This window comes from Pelophylax lessonae, assembly GCF_965119305.1.
Source record: "Pelophylax lessonae genome assembly, chromosome: 10".
NCBI lineage: Eukaryota > Metazoa > Chordata > Amphibia > Anura > Ranidae > Pelophylax > Pelophylax lessonae.
Genome location: NC_138777.1, coordinates 213,042,895 through 213,064,952, shown reverse-complemented (window position 1 = coordinate 213,064,952; position 22,058 = coordinate 213,042,895). Strand labels below are relative to the sequence as shown.

General features: G+C 45.5%; 1 long non-coding RNA gene across 1 annotated transcript; it reads left to right on the top strand.

Moving 5' to 3' along the window:
- The first annotated feature begins 3,575 nt into the window (after positions 1-3,575).
- Positions 3,576-4,342, top strand: LOC309565727. The gene is made up of 2 exons (XR_014225826.1): positions 3,576-3,826; positions 4,147-4,342. It is a non-coding gene; the product is annotated as an uncharacterized lncRNA (long non-coding RNA).
- Positions 4,343-22,058: the final 17,716 nt, after the last annotated feature.

Here is a 22,058-nt window from a genome sequence, read left to right as displayed (position 1 = left end):
CCCAAGTACATTAGCATTATAACTGTGTGTGCTGGTGGGAACATAGGAAATATTTTCCTCTCACCAGTTCTGCCATTAATGAAGTGCTACTGTACTTTTCTTTCACTGTACTGACTCTGCAATAAGAGTACGTCTGTATTAGGGATCGACCAATTATCAGCAAAGCCGATATATTGAGGGCCGATCTGCACTTTCCCCGATATATGAGTTGGCCCCTGAGGTTACCGATATTGCCGATATTTCGGAAAGTGCTGTACCGGAGTGATGCCTGCAGCTAGAGGCATCACCCCGGTACCGGCGTCCATAGCCGACGGTCGGCTGTCTTGTAATGACAACCGATGCAGCTGAGAAGCCGCTCGACTGTCTTTACAAGGAGCGGGAGGGAACGCCCCCCCTCCACCTCCCGCTGCCTTCCGCGGCTCGCCCAGGTCTCCCATCCCACTGGGAGACCCGGGCATTCTACCTGCATGGCTGTCGAAGACCCGATCAAAGCCGCATTCGGCTCTGATCGGGTCTCCATGCAAAAACCCGAAAGTGATGTCATGACATCACTTCCGGGTACTGGCGCCAAATTAAAAAAAATGACAGCATTCAAAACAGCCAAACTTGGCGTTTTGAATGCTTTTAAGTGTAGAGGAGGGGTTTGGGGTCTTATAGACCCCCAGATCCCTCAACAAGAGTACCTGTAAAAAAAAAAAAAATGTTTTTTTTAAATGTCCGAAAATATCGGCAGCTATCGGCCGATACCGATATGCGATTACCAAAATATCGGTATCGGCAAAAAAAAAACGATATCGGACGATCACTAATCTGTATGTATATGTATATATATATATATATATATATATATATATATATATAAATATATATATACACACACACGTATGTATGTTTGAGTTTTGGGGTGAACACCCTAATGCAATAGACTATAGACAGCGCACAGTGCTGTTCACATTATAAAAACTTGAAGCGTTAGCGCTGCGTCGCTTCAAAATTGAAGCTTTATGTTGAGTTTAAAGGAATTAAAGCTTTTCAACTTCTTCCATTCAAGTCTATAGTGACGCTTTGGTTGTGGCGTGTTAATAACATTACAGTAATAATAGGCATAAAAGGCGCCAAAAACACGCATACAGCGCTTAGGGGAGCATTTTGACCTAAGGAACATTTACCCCTCCTCCATAACCAGGCCATTTTTTTGCTATACGGCACTGACTGACGATTGTGCGGTCATGCAACACTGTGCGCAAATGAAATGTGTATCCTGTTTTTCCCATAAATTGAGCTTTCTTTTGGTGGTATTTGATTACCACTTGTTTTTTTTTTTTTTTTTTTTTGCGCTATAAACAAAGAAAAATACAATTTTGCAATAATAACTTTCTGCTATAAAACATATCCGTTAAAAAAAAATTAAAAAATATGTACTCTGCTACATATTTTTAGTAAAAAAAACAAAAAAAAAAAAACATATTTTTTACTTTCTGCTATAAAACATATCCGTTAAAAAAAAATGTAATTTCTTCATAAATTTAGGCCAATATATATTCTGCTACACGTTTTTAGTAAAAAAAAAAAAAAAATCCCAATAAGCGTATATTGATTGGTTTGCACAAAAGTTATAGCATCTACAAACTATGGTAGATGCTGTACTATTGGAATTCTTATTTTTTATTTTTTTTTATTTTTTTACTAGAATAAATGTGTGCCTAACCAGTGTTTATGTGTGTGCTATGCGAGGTGCTTTCACTAAGGGATGTGCTTTGCAGGGAAACAAAAACCGGCACATCCCCGCTGACAGGACAGAGCTCTGTCCTGTCTTTCTTCTCGCCAATCAGCGGGTGTTGGCAGTCATCCGTTGGCCGGCACCCACCGATTGGCTTGTGCTGGGACTAAAAACATCACAGCACAGCCGGCGGGCGTGCTCGGCCCCTAAACATAAAAGCAGAATCACGTATATATACGTGATTCTGCACAGCCTGTTGTAGTAAACCTCCAGTGCATGGCTGGGTATGTGGTTAATGCTCATTATACACAAGTCAAACACACCTATTAACGCGATAAAGGAAAAGGAATTGGCAGCACTCCAGGTTGAGTCAAAATCCAGATTTATTGACTGGACATCCAAATATGACAATCGTGACAAAGTAGACGCGTTTCACACACTGACTGTGTGCTTAATCATTACACAGTCAGTGTGTGAAACGCATCTACCTTGTCACGATTGCCATATTTGGATGTCCAGTCAATAAATCTGGATTTTGACTCAACCTGGAGTGCTGCCAATTCCTTTTCCTTTATCAAGTTTTCACGGAGGCGCGCCGGGGCATGCACCGGTGTGAGTCATCAGGCAATTACACCACCTTGAGCAGTGAGTTCTTGTCTCTTCAATTGCAACAGCTATTAACGCGCATCAACAATATATGTGCGTTTGTTAAAAGTCAGCAATTTGAGTTAAGTGCAAATAAAAAAAGTATCACGGACAGTACTCAATTGTTTTTGTTGCTGATCACAGGCTCATCGGCAGAGGTCATTAGCCAATTATCACCCAGGATCCTCATTAAAGGATGTTACATAGATGGGTGTTGTGGAGGTGGAAAGTCCAAAACAGGTTCCTTAAGGGCCCATTCACACTATCAGAGCAGCATGTTACATTAATTCGGAACAGCACTCCAACGCACCTTGAACATCCAACATGCATGGTGTTGCGCGGTGCTGTGTGCACCATATTGGGTCCTTTGAGTTGCATTGAGCAGCCCATTCAACTGAACGTGGTATCGAAACACATGATGCCTATTAATGTATTAAGGCACCACAGCAGACCAGACTAGTGTAAACGGGCCCTAAAGGGACGCTGTGACATCAGGGCCTCATGATAGGCCAACTCTCCAGGAAGGTATACACTAACGAATGCTCCCTTGCCCCCTCTTCATTCTAGCAGAACACTGTCTGTAATAGAGCAGGGCATCCAGGTATTGAGGAGCAGACGGCCTGCTTCATGTGGCACCACCTGGGCCTGAGGGGCAAATCTCCAGACCCATTCTATGCCACATGGTGGGGCAGTAACCTCATCTACCTGGGTAAGCTCAGACACCGTGTGACACTGCCTGGGCCTGAGGGGCCAATCTCCAGACCCATTCTATGCCACATGGTGGGGCAGTACCTTCATCTACCTGGGTAAGCTCAGACACCGTGTGACACTGCCTGGACCTGAGGGGCCAACCTCCAGACCCATTCTATGCCACATGGTGGGGCAGTAACATCATCTACCTGGGTAAGCTCAGACACCGTGTGACACTGCCTGGGCCTGAGGGGCCAACCTCCAGACCCATTCTATGCCACATGGCAGGGCAGTACCTTTATCTATCTGGGTAAGCTCAGACACCATGTGATACGGCCTGGGCCTGAGGGGCCAATGTCCAGACCCATTCTATGCCACATGGTGGGGCAGTACCTTCATCTACCTGGGTAAGCTCTGACACCATGTGACACTGCCTGGGTCTGAGGGGCCAATCTCCAGGCCCATTCTATGCCACATGGCGGGGCAGTACCTTCATCTACCTGGGTAAGCTCAGACACCATGTGACACTGCCTGGGCGTGAGGGGCCAATCTCCAGACCCATTCTATGCCACATGGCGGGGCAGTACCTTCATCTACCTGGGTAAGCTCAGACACCATGTGACCCTGAAGCTTACACAGAGTGGACTCCCACAGCAAGGAGAAGGTGATTTCTTCCTGGGGGCATTAGGAAGCCACATCGTCATCCAACAAAACACGCTGGTTCTCCAGCAGCTGGAGGGTCATCTTTTAATGTAGGTTGGGTCTATAGGCGTGCGCACAGAGTGTGCTGGGTGTGCCTGGGCACACCTTAATCACCTCATTTGCATTAGTATTATCCAGGGGCGGCACCAGGTGGGTGGTTGGGGGTGCTAGTGGTCAGTGTAAATGCCCCCATTATATTAAAGACTAGGTTCAACCTTAGGAACATGTTACATCCGTATTTAGTGTGTAACGTAATATGTTCCTAATCAACTGCCTCCCACCACCTGAGCTTCTTCCCTGTGCCAGCAGGTGGCAATCAGATGTTTTTGAGCTTTGGGGTGCACACCCTAATGCAATAGGCTGTGCACACCTATGGTTGGGTCACACAGGTATCCACGTGGTCTTCCATGGCCACTCACCATCATTGGGCTCCATGACGTAAAATGTTGAAATGTTTGTGTGTCACTTTTTATTAGGAATCCTACCTCATGCTGGTAATCACATTGGTTGTATGTTGTATATTCTCCACCCGTACATGTCTGCCCCCTTCCTGTCTCACAATCAATAAAAGTCTTTCAGTCTCTTTGTATTTGGGTCTCTTTTTTTGTTTAAAGTGGAATTTAAAGGCAAATGTCACCTGTCATGGAGGCTGTCGATGTGCTACTGAAAATGCTATTCTCTTGGCAGCCACACACCAGCTACAAAAATGCAGGTAAAGGGAACTGACTTCTCTCTATTTGCTTTGGATAGTGCAGAGTTTCTCAATTTTTTCTTTTTTTAGCCACAGCACTCTATAAAAGTACAGTATGTATTATCTGGAGGCACCCCGATCTAAAATGTAGTAAATGTAAATGATTCTTTTCAGTGGGAGAGCTGAGCCTGGGAGGATGCACACAGCCTTAAATAATGAAATCAACTTCACAGCAGAAGCCTCCCTTAACATAAGTCACCCCCACCCCCGTCACATTGGAGGCGCCTATTCATGTCAAAGGTCAGGGGTCCCCCATCACATTAGAAGTCCTCCCGTCACATCAGAGCCCCTCCTTAACTTCAGAGGTCCTCCCATTTCATCTGAGCTTCCCCTCACTTTAGAGGTCTTTCCCATCACATCAGAGGCCCCCCCCCCCTTCATATCAGAGGCACCATCACATTAGAGGTCCTCCATCACATTAGAGTCCTCCCATGGCATCTGAGGTCCTCCATCACATCAAAGTCCTCCCATCATTTCAGAGGTCATCCATCACGTCAGGAGTCCCCCCTTCATATCAGAGGCACCATCACATCAGAGGCAGGGCTGTCTTTAACACAGGGCAAAAGGGGCAGCTGCCCCGGGTCTAGTCATTGTTGTGGGGCCCAAAGCAGCTGCCCTTTGAGCCCCCAAATAGTTGATAAGTGGATTCAAGAGGGCCCAAGAAAATTTTTGTCCAGGGTCCAATCAAGAATAAAGACGGCCCTGATCAGAGGTCCTCCATCACATCAGAGTACCCTTATCATGTCAGAGGCCCCCATCACATCAGAGCCCCTCTTCACATCAGAGGTCCCCCCATCACATCAGAGCCCCTCTTCACATCAGAGGTCCCCCCATCAGATCAGAGGTCCACCTTCATGTCAGAGGTCCCCCATCACATCAGAACTCCCCCTTCACATTAGAGTCCACGCTTCACATCAAAGATCCCCCTTCATATCAGAGGCTCTCCCATCACATCACAGTCCTCCTTTCACATCAGAGTTCCCCCTTCATGTCAGAGGCCCCCCATTATGCCAAAGGTCCCTCATTACATCAGAGCCCCCTTTCAAATCAGAAGCCCCCTTCACATCAGGGGTTCCTATTTCACATCATTAGTCTCCCCCCATCACATCAGAGCCCCCTCTAATGCCAGAGTCTCCCTTTACATTAGAGGTCCCCATTCATGTCAGAGTCCCCAATTCATGTCAGGGGTCCTTCTTCATGTCAAAACTCCCATCATATTAGAGGTCCCCCCATCAAATTAGAGGTCCCTTGTACAAGAGAACACCCCCATCTCATCAGAGTTCCTGCATGACAGAGTACCTTCTTTACATCAGAGTCACCCCATTAACACGGAGTCTTTACATTTCATTAGAGTCCTCCAATCACACAGTCCTCCCCATCACAGAGCCCCCCCCCCTCCAATCACACAGTCCTCTGTTCACATTAGAGCCCTACCTTTTGTCTCCAGCAGCAGGGCAGAGGGCGGGCTGAGGTCTGGAAGAGGTGGACCTATGTTCTCGCCTGAATTCTGAGGCATGAATTCCCCATGCCACCTGCCCTGGATGAGCGTCATGCATTGCCATGTTGCGGGCGAGCAACCCGCTAACACCATAACAACGAATGACCATGTGCCCTAGAGCATCCTTGGTTGCTATGGGGCTGGCAGCCGCCCCTATAAATTATTGGCACTATATAAATACCAGAAATAAAGAATACATAAATATATTTAACAGACCAAAAGAGAGCAAATAAGAGAAAATCATTGTTAGGCTGACCATACACTATACAATCTGATGATACAATCTCATTTAGATCTACCTTCAACTACGTAGTATAAGGAACTGCCTGGCAGCCTAAAAGGTGTTGTATAGGTTTGTCCCTATGTTATATAGTTTTGGTAAGGATTGTATAGAGACCAGTGCTGTATCCTGACCTAGGCCAACAAGGCCCAGGCCTAGGGCGGCACTTTGCAGGGGGGGGGGGCAGCAAAAAAAATATTTCATTATTTGTAAAATGACTATGGACTTCCTATTTATTATACAAATAAGTGAAATAATCCTATAATTACAATCAGTGGCAGCAAACACCAAAGTCCAAATACCTTAACCACTTGCCGACCGCCGCACGACTATCTACGGCGGCGGTCAGCCCCTCACAGGCAAAGTGACGTAGGTCTACGTCGCTCGCCTGTGAGGGTTTAGGGAGCGAGCGCGCGCCACCGGAGGCGCGCTCCCGCTCCCGCGTGGTCACGGACCCCCCCGCGCGTGTGACCGGCGGACCCGATCGCCGCCGGCCACTCTGCGATCGGCGGGGGAGAGGGAGAAAGTCAGGCAGCTTGTGTAAACAAGCTGCCTGTCATTCTCCTCTCTGTATGAGAGATGATCACATGGATCTACTATGTAGATCCATTGATCACTCTGCATACAGTTGAAGCCACAGCCAATCACAGTTAGAATCACGCCCCTAGGGACACACACAGCCCCTCCCTCTCAAATAAAGTTAACCCCTTCACTACCAGTGTATTTTTACAGTAACAGTGCATATATATAGCACTGATTACTGTAGAAATGTCACTGGTAACCCCAAAAGTGTCAAAAATGTCAGTCAAGGGTCCGATCTGTCCGCCGCAATGTCGCAGTACCGCAAAAAAAATCGCAGATCGCCGCCATTACGCGTTAAAAAAAAAAACAACAAAAATGACAAAAATCTTTCCCTTTGTTAGTAAACGCAATAACTTTTGCGCAAACCAATCAAAATACGCTTTTTGCGATTTTTTTTACCAAACATAGGTAGCATAAAACAAATTGGCCGAAAATATTAAAAAATTTTGATTTTTACATTTTTTTTGGGGGGAATTTCATATAAAAAAAAGGGAAAAATATTGCTATTTTTGCAAAATTTACGCTCTTTTTTTGTTTATAGCGCGTGATCAAAAAAATCGCACAGGTGATCAAATACCGCCAAAAGAAAGCTCTGTTTGTGGGAAAAAAAGGACGCCAAATTCGTTTAGGTACAGCGTCGCACGACCGCGCAATTGTCCGTTAAAGTCACGCAGTGCCGAATCGCAAAATACCCTCTGGTCGTTTAGCAGCCAAATCCTCCGGGGCTTAAGTGGTTAAAAGAGTAATCTTACTAATCCCGTGACACAAGGCTGTACTAATGGGCACTGATAAGGCTGCACTGGTGGCCACTGATGGGGCTGCACTGGTGACCACCGATGAGGCCACTCTGATATGCTGAACTGATGGGAAGTAAAGAGGCGGTGTTGTAAAATTTTGTCGGACCCGTGAAAAAATCGGACCTCGTCACTTCCGGCTGGTGCGAGCCCTGGTGCGCATGCGCACAAGGTCCGAGGAAATTCTAAGCCTTGCGAACAGCTGATTGAGAGGAGGAGGGGCTGAGGAGGGACGCACACACCGCCGCGGGAAAATTGCTGTCACGGGCGAACCAAAGCTGCTACAGACCCCAAAATTGTATCGCAGGTAGCCAAAACGCTCCCCTATAGCTGATAGAAATTTGGGGTTCCGGAGATGAAAGGGCGCGGAGTAGTGACCCCGTGGGTCTAGGGGATGAAAGGGCGCGGAGCAGTGACCCCGAGAACCACTGCTCCACACCCTTTCATCCCCGAGACCCCAAAATTTTAACAGCTGTAGGGGAGCGTCTTGGCTACCTGCGATACAATTTTGGGGTCTCTAGCACATATGGTTCGCCCGTGACAGCAATTTTCCCGCGGCGGTGTGTGCGTCCCACCTCAGCCCCTCCTCCTCTCAATCAGCTGTTCTCTAAGGCAGGCCATAGACGATTCGAATTTCGTTCGAAAATCGTAAATGGCAGTGTTATCGAACGATTTTCGTATCGTTAGTGTGGTATGTAAAACGTTCGATTTTCGTACGACAGCAAAAATTCACATATCCAACATGTTGGTTTTTTTTGCGAAAATCGGCCGAATTTCGTATCATTAGTGGGGGAGTTGTATGATTTCGCCTAACAAAACACAGAACAGTAGGGAGTGTGTCCGGTAGAGATGTGGTTAAAAGGCACAGAAAATAGTGTTTTGTCGTACGATTTTCGGCTCACATTGATGGTACACTCGATGATGTGCACGAGTGCCGCTTTCGTTTATCGAACGATAAATCGTACGTAATTCGAATCGTCTATGGCCTGCCTTAGGCTTCTTTCACACGGTCCGCCTCCGCAGGCGGATCCGTGTTGCTCAGCGGGGATCGATCCGCGATCCCCGCTGAGCCGGGCGGATGACAGCTCCGTCTCCGCTTGCAGAGCGGAGAGGGAGGTGTCTCAGCACCCGCTGCCCTCTATGGGGGATCGGAGGAGAGCGGACCGCTTGTCCGCTCTCATCAGATCCGCTCCGCTCCGATTACTGAACGGATGGAAAAATAGGGTTTCCATCCGTCCAGATTTCAGCACAGGATCGGATGCGGATGGCAGCGGGTGTCAGCGGAGGTGACCTCCGCTGACACCCGCTGCCCCATAGAGCTGCATAGAGGATCCGATCAGATCCGCCTAAAAAACTGACAGGCGGATCTGATCGGACCGCCCGTGTGAAAGAGCCCTTAGTCTTAGAATTTCCTCGGACCTTGTGCGCATGCGCACCGGGGCTCGCACCAGCCGGAAGTGACGAGGTCCGGAATTTTCATGGGTCCGATAAAATTTTAGAACAGCGGCACTGATAAGGCTGCACTGATGAGGCTGAACTTATGGGAACTGATGAAGCTACGCTGATGGGCACTGATACACTGTGGTTGTGGTCTGTGGTTTACAGATGACAGGGTGGGTCATAAACAAGAAGGGGTGTGGCCTTTACAGAAAGGGGTGGGTCATATTTAAATTAGGGGGTGCACAAATTTAGTCAGGCCTAGGGCAGCACCAAACCTAAATACACCACTGATAGAGACAGTACAATCAGATTGTACAGTGTTCGGCCCGCTTTAGGGTTTACATACCTTTTAAAAGTTACAGTGCAGCGAAAAGTGCAGTCAGATCACATGTAAAACTTTGTAGCAAAATGCACTTCAAAACCACAATGCCAGCCTGGAGCATTGTGAAAGGCCTGCTGATTTTGGCTATGGTTGTTTTTATGAAATTCAGAGAGAAGGGGGGTTCATTTTTCGGCACCGGAGTGTCCCGATTCCCACACTCTGATCCACACAACTGATCCGTTATATAACATGGCTATGCACCCAATAAATCACTGCACAGTACGGCTTGTTTACTAAACAGTTGTGCAATCACATTCCATGACATCCTCTGAGAGAGTCCAAAAAAAGACACAAACGTCTGAGTAAGGACATCTGCAACATAATTACCGTCCTTTATTTCACTCCTGGAAAATTACAATATAATTAAATCAGTAGTAAAAGCAAAAGCAAACATTTAGGCCTCTTGCACACGATACTCCTGTTTGAGGATCTCCTTTTTCAGCCGTAAATTTTGTCTTAATGAAATGTGCGCATTTGCATGCATTTTCGCGCATACGCGTTCACGAAAATTTGCAGAAATTCGTGTAAATTCGCGCCTCTGAAATTCAAATTCTTTTTCAGATCAACAGTATGATCGTGTGCGTTCATTTGATTGCATTTGCGTGTATTTGCGCGAATTTGCACGCAAATGCGTGCATTAGGCATAAATTAGGCCCCTTGCACACTGCAGCTTAAAAATGCTCAGTACAGCTTTTTTTTTTTTTATGAGCTAAAATAGAGCCCATTCATTGTAATGTGCCTATGCACACAGGCGCATAAATGAGCGCCATGTATTCTTCAGTAAGAACAAAATAGAAAAATCTGCATTTTTGGACAGTAATTTACGCCTAATACGCGCATTTGCGCGCAAATACGCGCAAATGCGATCAAATGAACGCACACGATCATACTGTTGATCTGGAAAATAAATTTGCGTATTCAGAGGAGCGAATTTACGCGAATTTGCGCAAAAGCAAATGCACGAAAATACGAGCAAATGCACACTTTTTAATAAGATAAAAATTACGGCTGAAAAAAGGAGATGCTCAAGCAGGAGTATCGTGTGCAAGAGGCCTTACTGTGCAAAAAAGCAGATTTTTCTATTTTGTTCTTACTAAAGAATAGGCTGCGATCATTTACGCACCTGTGTGCATAGGCACATTAGAATGAATGGGCTGTATTTTAGCTCATAAAAAAAAAAAAAAAGCTGTACTGAGCATTTTTAAGCTGCAGTGTGCAAGGGGCCTTATTATATTGCAGCTTACCAATTCTTAGATGTGACGGCTGCATTTGTTTTCTTTTTTAGGCTTTCTTTCTTCTATTGTCATCTGGTGGTCCAGCCAGTAAGTCCGTTATTTCTGTTGTTCAAAAGCTCAAGCTCTCCAGCAGAATGTATCAGCTTGTATAGATGACACAAACCATTTAACACTGGAAGGGGTGCTTACCAATGATCAACTTTAAGGCTGCATTCACATGTCAGCGTATGGATCGCGGGCAGAATCGCCGCAATTCCACCCGCGATCCGGAAATCATTGCAAATCGCGGGACGCCTGTGCATTGCCCGTGATTTGCAATAGCACCCCAAACGCTGAGCGATGTTGCCGCGATTTCCGCCTGCCGAATCGCGGTGACATCGCGCAAAAAAAAATTGTGGGACGCATTACACCCGAAAAAGTACAAGAGCTTCTTTGGAGCGTATTGCGTCCCGCGATTTGCACAGGCGTCCCGCGATTTGCAATGATTTCCGGATCACGGGCGGAATCGCAGCAATTCTGCCCGCGATCCATACGCTGACATGTGAATGCAGCCTTAGGTATTCATGCACAACCTTTATCCCAATGTAGAAAAAAAACTGTGAAGAAAAAAAAAATTCTGATGCGAAGCAGGAATCGGCACTGATTTAAAGGGTTTCCTGCATTGCACCAGTGTGAGATGGTGGTCGGTCCTAATCATTCAGGAAAAGAAGGGGCTGGTAAATATATATAAAAATATAAATATAAATATATATATATATATATCATTGATATATATATATACACTGTATATATATATATATATATATATATATATATATATATATATATAGCTACATAGTTAGTCCGGTTGAAAAAAGACACAAGTCTATCTGGTTCAACCAATCAAAGGAAAAAAAAAATCTAAATAAGTAAATAAATAATAAATAAATATATATATATATATATATATATATATATATATATATATATAAATTATAAAAAATTTGACATGATATATTTACTGGACCCTTCCCCCACTTTCGATCCTGAAGTTTCCTATTATGTGCCTGCAGCTGCTGGCAGGAAGGAGAGGAGGGAAGCCGACAGCACTGCGGTGGTGAGGTTGGGCACAAAGAGGGGTCTGGGCAGCAGGAGGGAAATGTATGGTGCACAGGGAAGGTGATCGGTGCAGCAGGGGGGGCAATTACTGGAACCGATCCCCTGTATGGCTCTCTCTGCAGCAGCTGAAAGCTGGCAGGAGGAAGAGGAGAAGATTCCGGCTTTCAGCTGGTGCAGAGAGAGCCACAAGGGGGATCAGTTCCAGTAATTGCCCCCCCCCCCCCCCCCGTCACTAAAATCCCTTTTGCATGGATGAGACAAACCCATTAACACTGGAAGGGGTGCTTACAATGATCAACTTTTAGTTATTCATGCAAAACCTTTATCCCAAAAGTAGAAAAAAACTGCTTTAACTGCTGATTATAAAGTGTGAGCTGGAGTTTGGCTTCAATTTGTTGATTGTATGAGTGTATTTAAATTTGCTAATACATTTAACACCCCCCCTCCCCCAGACTGACAGTGCTGCTGTCTGCTGTGCCTCCTGTGTCCCTTCATCCAGAGTTGTGTTTCACTAATAGAGGAGATGTGTTACTGTCCAGATCACCAGGTGAAAACAGATGGGGGAAAAAAGCCAAAAAAATAAATAAAATGAATGCAGACACCACATCTAATGATTGGTATGCTACAACATATTACATTTTTGCTTTTGGGTTTAATACCGCTTTAATTACGGAGAATGCGAAAAAACATATTCAATGCATCTCTGCAATACATTTCCATTTCCCATGTTTTATCCCATGGAAACGAAGCATCTTATAAAACTGGACAACTAACTATGACAGCACCTGCAAGAACCATTTCTGCTACAAAGGTAAAGGACTAATCAATTCCTAAACAAACAGCCTGCTTTTATTTAAAATGGAAATTTGAGATGGCGTTTGGCCAATTTGTTTATAAACTGATGTTTTGTATCATTTTTTCCACTATTTAACATAAATCTTAAAAAAAAAATAAATAAATAAAAGCAGAGTAAATTCTTGTCATTTAATCTGCAGAGCACATTGGGTTGCTGCCTGCGCGCTTGTTGGCAGCCTGTCTCTAACTGACAAATTTAAGTGGACCTTTCAATAACGTTTTAAGTCTGTAGGGATAGTTTCCTGACATGACAGTATACAGTAACAGTATCATTTTTCAGTTCCACCTTTTATGAATTTAAAGCCATCCCTGGGCTCCAGTTTATGTTAAAATGATGTCATCAGCCTGCTGTTGCATCTTTGTACATATTTCCCCTTGTTTTGGCTTACAAGTGGTGCAGGTAAAGAATAATACCTGTTTATCTGCTAGAAATCCAGCAAGTTCCCAGCTTCCTGTAGTGAGCCGACAATGCTGCTTCTGCCACACTCAAATACCAAGTAGTGTTGTCAGCCCAGTTTGCCTCTTCTGGACTACAGATCACCTCCACCCAGGGCTGCTGTTAGAAACACACAGGGGCTCATACAGCCAACCTGACAGGGCTCCCCCACCTCCTAAATAAATACAGTTTACTATGTTTTAAGGATGGTCCACACTGGTGCAATCCCAGACATCGCATGTAATTCGCACCACATTGCTGTGCAGATCACATGCGATGTCTGTGCGATATACGATTTCAGCCATGCAAAATGTATGGCTGAGATCGCATCGCATTCACACCAAAATGGTGCAGGACTTTTTTTTTGCTCGCACTGGAATCGAATCGCATTGGTGTTTACACCTATGTGATCCAATTCCTGCACCATTTCACAGTTTGCACTGCGATCCGCGAACCAATCTGGGGGTGTCATTAACTTTACATTGACACCCCCCAGCGATTCACAGAAACACTGTACGATTCTGGTGCGATGCGGGAAACGGCACTGATTTTTTAGGGTTTCCCACATCGTATCAGTGTGAACCGGGACTCAGTTATGAAGGAATACAGAGTGAGATCGTTCCTGATCACACATTGTGTTCATTCTGAAAAGGAAGGGGCTGGTAAATAAATAAATAACTATATATATATATATATATATATATACACACACATATATATATATATTTCATATATATATATATATCTCATATATATATATATATATATATATATATATATATATATATATATATATATATATATATATATATATATATATATATATATATATATATAGCTACGAAGTTAGTCTGGTTGAAAAAGACATAAGTCCATCTGGTTCAACCAATAATAGGAAACAAAAAAAAAATAAGTATAGAATATATATATATATATATATATATATATAAAAAGATATATTAAAAAAAATTATAAAAAATTTGACATGATATATTTACCGGACCCTTTCCCCACTTTGCATCCTGAATTTTCCTATTAAGTGCCTGCAGCTGCTGGTGGGAAGGAGAGGAGGGAAGCCAGCAGCACTGTGGGGGTGGGCACACAGAGGGGCCTATAGCATTAGGGTGTGCACCCCATAGCTCAAAACCCAAACCCGCAGTGAATGGTGGGCGTGGCCAAATTGCATTTAAAGTGGGAGGGCCTTCCTGAGCCCATAAAATATGCTTTTGGTCTTCCCTCTCCCTAGTAGGGTGCTTTCACACGAATGCGGTGCGGTTTCCTCTGGGATTTAGCCTGGATTGGCGAGACACCGGGTTCAATTCAAATCTCTGGATGCTTCCACCCAATCCAAAGGCGGTTGGGAGGTAAGTGCGTTCGCTGTATTAAGTCGCTTTGCTGGATTGGGATGGCTCTTTGCTGAATATATGGGGATGCTGCTTTGCTGGATTGAGATGTCTCTTTGCTGAATATTTTGAGAATATATGGGGTGTTGTAATATAGTAAGTTGTAATAATGTTAAAATAAAAGTGGGTGGACTGACAGACTCAGTGGGATGACCAATGGGTAGATTCTGTATGACAGCCAGTGAGTGGGCCCTGGGAAATGTTTGTCATCAGACCCGGGGGGGGGGGGGGGCAGGGCTAAAGCTTTGTAAGGGACCCAACATTTCTGATGGCTGCCCTGGCCCAGAGTATGACTTCTTGTAAGCCAGCCCTTCCTTGGACCCTGCCTTGGGAGCTGCAGAGAGAGCCTGGGGAGTGATCTGGATGAAAGGCCTCTGGTCAGAGGATTGTCTTCCATCCAACAGCGGTAAATATACTGTACCTGCTGTGTCTATATGGACAGCACATGGCATTATGTTGCAATTCTAAGATCTTGATGTATTTTATAAAAATGCACAATCCCCCTGAAGAAGGCCACGACTGTATTGGGTCGAAACGTGTCGGGGTTCAAGTTTTGGGCAGGGCTACTGTATTGATTGAATATACCTGCCTAACTTTATTTTGTTGTTATGTTGGATGGTTTATGTTTTAAATCTTGTAACCAGAGCTCATATTTAAAATCCTGTATGAATTTTTTTTTTATAATAAAATATATTTTTTTACAATTTCATTGGTTGCATAACTCACTTGCTACTAAAAAAAAAAAAACATGGGGGAACCAGTCCAAATTCTCCACTGCACACTGTGGTTCCATTCTCTGACACTGAAGTCTCTACATGACCTTACATCAATAGGGTTTTGAGTATTGGTATCATCACTCGGAAAGGAATACGGTATTTGACACTCCCAGAAGTATTGAGTGCCTAAGAGACTGATGAAGGCTGCAGCTCTGCAATAGAAGGGTGGCAGAAGACAAATAGTGAAGACAATTAAACCCAGTTGAAGTCCTCACTCTTCTTCCCCGCTCTATCTGAAACAGGAACATGTTTTGGATAAAGTCCTACTTTTATATTTTCTTACCCCTATTAGCTGCCTATTCACCCGTGCCTCATGGACACCTAACAAATCCTGGTAGCCAAGGCTGGGGATAACCTCCATATTGTGTTGGGGACAGAGGCGTACCGAGGGTCTCCAGAGCCCTTGGCGAGGAGCTGTATCGGCGCCCCCCCCCCCCTGAAAGAGAGAGAGGGGGGGTTTACAGAGAGGGGGGGGGTTTGACAGAGAGAGAGGGGGTGACAGAGAGAGGGGGGTGACAGAAAGAGAGAGGGGGTGACAGAGAGAGCAAGAGAGGGGGTGACAGAGAGAGAGAGGGGGGGGGGTGACAGAGAGAGAGAGAGAGAAAGGGGGTGACAGAGAGAGAGGGGGTGACAGCGAGAGAGGGGGGGGTGACAGAGAGAGAGAAAGAGAGAGAGAGAGAGAGAGGGGAGCTGACAGAGAGAGAGAGGGGGTGACAGAGAGAGAGAGAGAGAGAGAGAGAGAGAGAGGGGGGTGACAGAGAGAGAGGGGGGTGACAGAGAGGGGGGGTCCCCCAGTCAGCTTTGCCTGGTAGAGGAGGTTGCAGGAATCTCACCGTGCTGAGCGGTCTTACGGGCTCAAGGATTGGAGCCGCACGCTGCCTGGGGGCGCCGGTGATGCAGGCTGAGTGGAGGGCAAAAATCACTGCTAACACTGCCAATTTTTTTGCGCCCCCCCTCGGCCTGCGCCCTTGGCGGGGGCCAATCTGGCCAACCTCTTGGTACGCCCCTGGTTGGGGACAATACCAACAATCTCTTGAAGGACACTTTTTCTAATAGTTATCTGTCTTGATGGCCTTCTGGCTTTGATTCTTCGGCTTTGATTAAAAAATAAGGCCCTCAGATGGTTTCATATTTTATCCCACCAGAATTAAACTAACAGTGACCAGTCAACACGTGTGATTATCCAAAGCCTATAGAGACCCTTCTCTGCAGGCAATCTTCACACACATGGTCACCTTCAAAAGGGTGCGGCACCCATCTGCGCTCTGGTAGTAAACAGTTCCGGATGCAGATGTTTTCTTGCGGAAATCGATAACACGCCTTTGAACAGAACCACATGTCACCTGATCCGGGACACAGATCCAAATTGAGTCTTCACCATTCCCGGATTCTAGGAACCGGCAGCTGGGCAGTAGACGACTTTTCACGCACATGGAAGTTGTTATCTGCAACCGCAATCACGTGCGGACATTTAACTGTGAGTACTCAGTGAAAGGATCACGTGGATCAGGAACGGTCAGCTCCTATCTACAGGAAGATCGCAATGTATCGGAGATACAGAAGACCTGGGGAGTTGTTTTCTATAACGTGTCAGTTAGTCATGAGACAAAAACTCACCAAATGAGTTTGTTTATTGAGATGAGGTATTGTAGCGTGCATGAGATAATAAGAGAGAGAAAACCAAGCTCTGTCCTGTCCAATTCAGTAAAAATTGCAAAAAGTACGCAGAAATTGCTGCGATGCTACCCCTCATGGACTATAGAAGACAGACCATTATAGTATTAAAGAAGTAATTTTATTATATAAACACAGGGCTTTTTTTCTCAGAGAATAGGTGCAGGAACTCCCTCTTTTGGACTTACCCCTTGTCTCCGCCCCTACCTACCTCCGTGAACCGTTCCTTGGTTCCACCCACTACCCACCTCCCAGTACCATCCCTTTTAGAAAATACAGAACAAAGTAGCATTTGTGGTACTAAGTAATTTGTATGGAATTTGTTAATGATAACAAAAAAGCAGTAAAATAGATCCCATGCAGCCAACAACAATAGATCCCCCAGCAGCAATAGATCCAGCCAGAACAGGGGTGGACTGACAACTCATGGGGCCCCCGGGCAATCAGAGATCATGGGGCCCCCTGTGTCCACACTCAAGCCACACAAAGCCCCACCTACAAATTGCAGCTCAGCCACATAGAGTGGGCATTTAAGTATCTACCACAGCATTGTCTGCATGGAAGTTCCTGGCTTCTTTCTGTAGTGTGTAGCCTCTCATGGGGCCCCCTACTGACCCTGGGCCCTCGGGCAGTGCCCTAATCCCCGAATGGTCAGTCCGCCCCTGAGCCAGAAACAATGGGCCATCAACAACAGATCTCCCAGCAGCCAGCATCAATAGACTGCTGCCTAAACAGTAGATCCCTCCCAGCAACAACTGACCCCTCAGCAACATTAGACCCATCCCAGCAACAATAGACCCCCCCTGCAAAACGAGATCTCTTCCAGAGACAATAGATCCCCCAGCAGCCACACCAGATCTCCCCAGAAGCAATAAATCCTCCTGCAGGAATAGATCCCCTCCAGCAACAATAGCAGCAGCCAGCATCAATAGACAGTGTAGCACAACCCAGCATGCCTTGCCATTACATACACTCAGTGCTGGAGGTGCCGGAGCTGCGTTCCCCCGCGTTCCCGCTGAAAAAAGCCCTGTATAAACATAAAATAGTATTAAAATACAAGTGTGCAATCCTGAACATCCCATATTGGGCAAAGTCTTGAACCAACAGATAGTACCTTTTATATATATATAGGGAGGTTTTCCCAAAAATAACACCGCCCTATAGGCAGGCTATTAAATATAATTATCTATACATCTAACATAAGGAATGTGTGCAGGCGCCAAGTCCTGCTGATGATGGATTTTAAAGGCACTTACATGGTCATCAGATATAAATAAAATTTAATTTATTGTACAAAATATATAAAAAAGACATACTCAACATCAATTGATTAAAAAAACACACATACACCGCGAATGTATCACGTGTGTGGATTAATTGCAAACAGTGGCATATACAAAAGAACCTCTAGAGATAAATATCACATAAGAGGTATACGATGGCGTAGTGGTCGACGCGTTTCGCTTCATGCTTCCTCAAGACCAGCCACAGAGTATGCCACATATATCTAATTATAAAACAAAATTGATTAATTTCACATAATTTTTCTGATGTGAAATTAATAAATTTTGTTTTAGAATTAGATATATGCACTGGGAATATTCATCCTCTTTATTTGTCCCAGTGTCCATAATCATAGGGACTATAAGGTAGGGAAAGTCGAAAATTTTCAGTTGTCACCAGGGGGAAACCTATCAATGGGGACACTAACCAGACAGGAAGTGAAGATAATCTGCCCAATTGCGAAACAATAAAAATAAAAAAAAAATAAAAAATAGGGGAAAGGGGATGTATCCTTTTCCCAATCTTTACCAAAAAAAAAAAGTTTTGTCTGTAGATATTACTGGTTGTATTCAGTGATTATAACAGGTTATCATTTCAAAGTGTCATTTTGTTTTTTCAAATACAAATAATAATATTATTAATAACAATAATCATAATAATTATACAGTACTGGTCAGATTATTGTTGCTCCTGCATGGTCCAGGATGAGTCAGTCTGCTATGAGCGCCAGTGAAGGAGCTTGTAAAATAAATAGAAGCACGCAGAGACTGAGATCCCATAATACTCTCCATCCATCCATGACTCAGGTGTTCCATCATCTAAATATTAGGAATGCCATTCAGCCAGGACATGTGAATCAGGAACAGCACTTGGGGACTTGGTAATGAGTAAGCGACATCTCCAGTCGTGAAACGCGTCTACCTTTTTTGTCCTTGCACTCACAGTTTGATGTTTTGAAGTTATGCCTATTTTTTGATGTGGAATAAATACACTCCTGTTTGATTTTATATCGGAGTGCGGTCATCTCTTTTCGATCATACAATCAGGAACAGCACTCATGTCCCCCAGACCAGCATCATCCTCCCACTTCCCTTGTCAACCTTACACTGCCATGTAGAACTATAAACCTAGAAAATCAAATTTTGCACCCCCTGCATCCCTCACTTCCCCCTGCACTTACAACTACCGCACCCTCTGCATCCATTGTGCTGTTATACCAATATGTAAGATATAATATAATGCATAGTTATGTTATTGTCTATATATTTGGTCATTATACTGCCATCTTGTGGTTATTTTGGTTGTTGCACTTTCCTTTCCCTTCTGTGTAACTTCCTGTCCCCTCCCATTTATGATGTACTTACTGTTCCTGCTTCTTTATGCTTGTGGGAATAGAGAGAGCCACATCTGTCTAGGCCTTTATACAATCTGCTCGCATCCCGAACATGCAGATACCATCTTTCAATCATCTGCCACATTTTGTTGTCTGCTATACCTACTGCTTGCAATAAAACCTACGTGGATGGAAAGAAACTGTGTCTGGTGAGTTCAGCTATCTGGTAACGATTGTCCGCAGTGATTGTATCTGCTTATACAGGCCAGGAATAGGTCTCAGCAAGGGATAAGTCACTATTACGCAATTGGAGTCAGAACATCCATAACTATGCCATATTCTGCACTCCCTGCATCCCTTACTACTTCACATTCCTCCCTCACCCACCCACATTCTGCACCCCCCGCATCCCTCACTACACACATTCCTCCCTCACTACCCCACATTCTGCACCCACTGCATCTCTTACTACCTCACATTCCTCCCTCACCACCCCACATTCTGCACCCCCTGCATCCCTCACTACACCACATTCCTCCTTCACTACCCCCCATCCTGCACTCACTGCATCCCTTACTGCCTCACATTCTGCATCACCTGTATCCCTCACTACCCCACATTCTGCACCCACTGCATCCCTCACTACCCCACATTCAGCACCCGCTACATCCCTCACTACCCCACATTCTGTACCCACTGCATCCCTTACGACCCACATTCTGCACTCACTGCATCCCTCACTACCCCACATTCAGCACCCACTACATTTCTCACTACCCCACATTCTGCACCCACTGCATCCCTTACTACCCCACATTCTGCACTCAATGCATCCCTCACTACCCCACATTCTGCACCCACTGTATCCCTTACCACCTCACATTCTGCATCACCCGTATCCTTCACTATCACACATTCTGCTCCCACTGCATCCCTCACTACCCCCCATTCTGCACCCCCTGCATCCCTCACTACCCCACATTCCTCCTTCACTACCCCACATTCTGCACCCACTGCATATCTTACTACCTCACATTCTGCACCCACTGCATCCCTTGCTACCTCACATTCTGCACCCTCTGCATCCCTCACTATCCCACATTCCTCCCACACTATCCCACATTCTGCACCCACTGCATCCCCTACTGCCTCACATTCCTCCCTCACTACCCCACATTCTGCCCCCCTTCATCCCTCACTACCCCGCATTCCTCCTTCACTACCCCACATTCTGCACCCACTGCATCCCTCACTACCCCACATTCTGCACCCACTGCATCCCTTACTGCCTCACATTCTGCATCTCCTGCATCCTTCACTACCACACATTCTGCACCCTCTGCATTCCTCACTACCCCACATTCTGCACTCCTTATTACCTCACATTCCTCCCTTTACTACCCCATATTCTGCACCCTTTGCATCCCTCACTACCCCACGTTCCAAGCTCCTGAATTCCTCACTACCCCACTTTCTGCACCTTCTCCATTCCTCACTACCCCACATTCTTTACCTGTTGCATCCCTTACTACCTCAGATTCTGCACCCCCTGCATCTCCCACTATAACATCCCCTGCATCCCTCACTACTTCACATTTTGCATCCCCTTTACCCCTTACTACCTAACCTTCTGTACCTCCTGCATTCCCCACTACAACACCCCCTGCATCCCCCATCACTCTATATTCAGCATCCCATGAATCTCCCATGATAACACCCCCTGCATCTCATATTTTGCACCCCTGCATCCCTCTCAACCCCTACATTCTGCACCCCTGCATCCTTTTTTAGTTCATATTGTGCAACCCCTGCATCCCTCACTACCCAACATTCTGCAAGCCCTTCATCCCTCATTACTTCACATTCTGCAACCCTTGCATTGTCACTACCCCCTATTATGCACCTCTTGCATCCCCCGCTACCTCACACCCCCTTCATCCCTCGCTACCCCACATTTTGCACCCCCACATCCCTCACTACCCCACATTCTGCATCCCCTGCATCTTTTACTACCTTACATTCTGCAACCTCTGCATTTTTTACTACCTTACATTCTGCACCCCCTGCACCATCACTACCTCACATTCTGCACCCCCTGGATCCCTAACTGCCTCACATTCTGCAACCCCTACATTGCACATTTCTCCACATTCTGCAACTCTTTCATTGTCACTACCCCACATTCTGTATCCCCCACTATCCTACATTCTGCACCTCTTGCATCCCCCACTACTTCACACTGTGCACTCCCTGCCTCCCTCACTACTCCACATTCTGTACAACTTGCATCCCTCACTACTTCTCATTCTGTACCCCCTGCATCTACCACTTCCTCATATTCTGCACTTCCTGCATCCCTAACTACGCCACATTCTGCACCCCCTGTACCCTCACTAACTCACATTCTGCACTCCTGCATCCTTTACTACCTCACGTTCTGCACCCACTGCATCCCTCACTACCCCACATTTCAGCCCCCT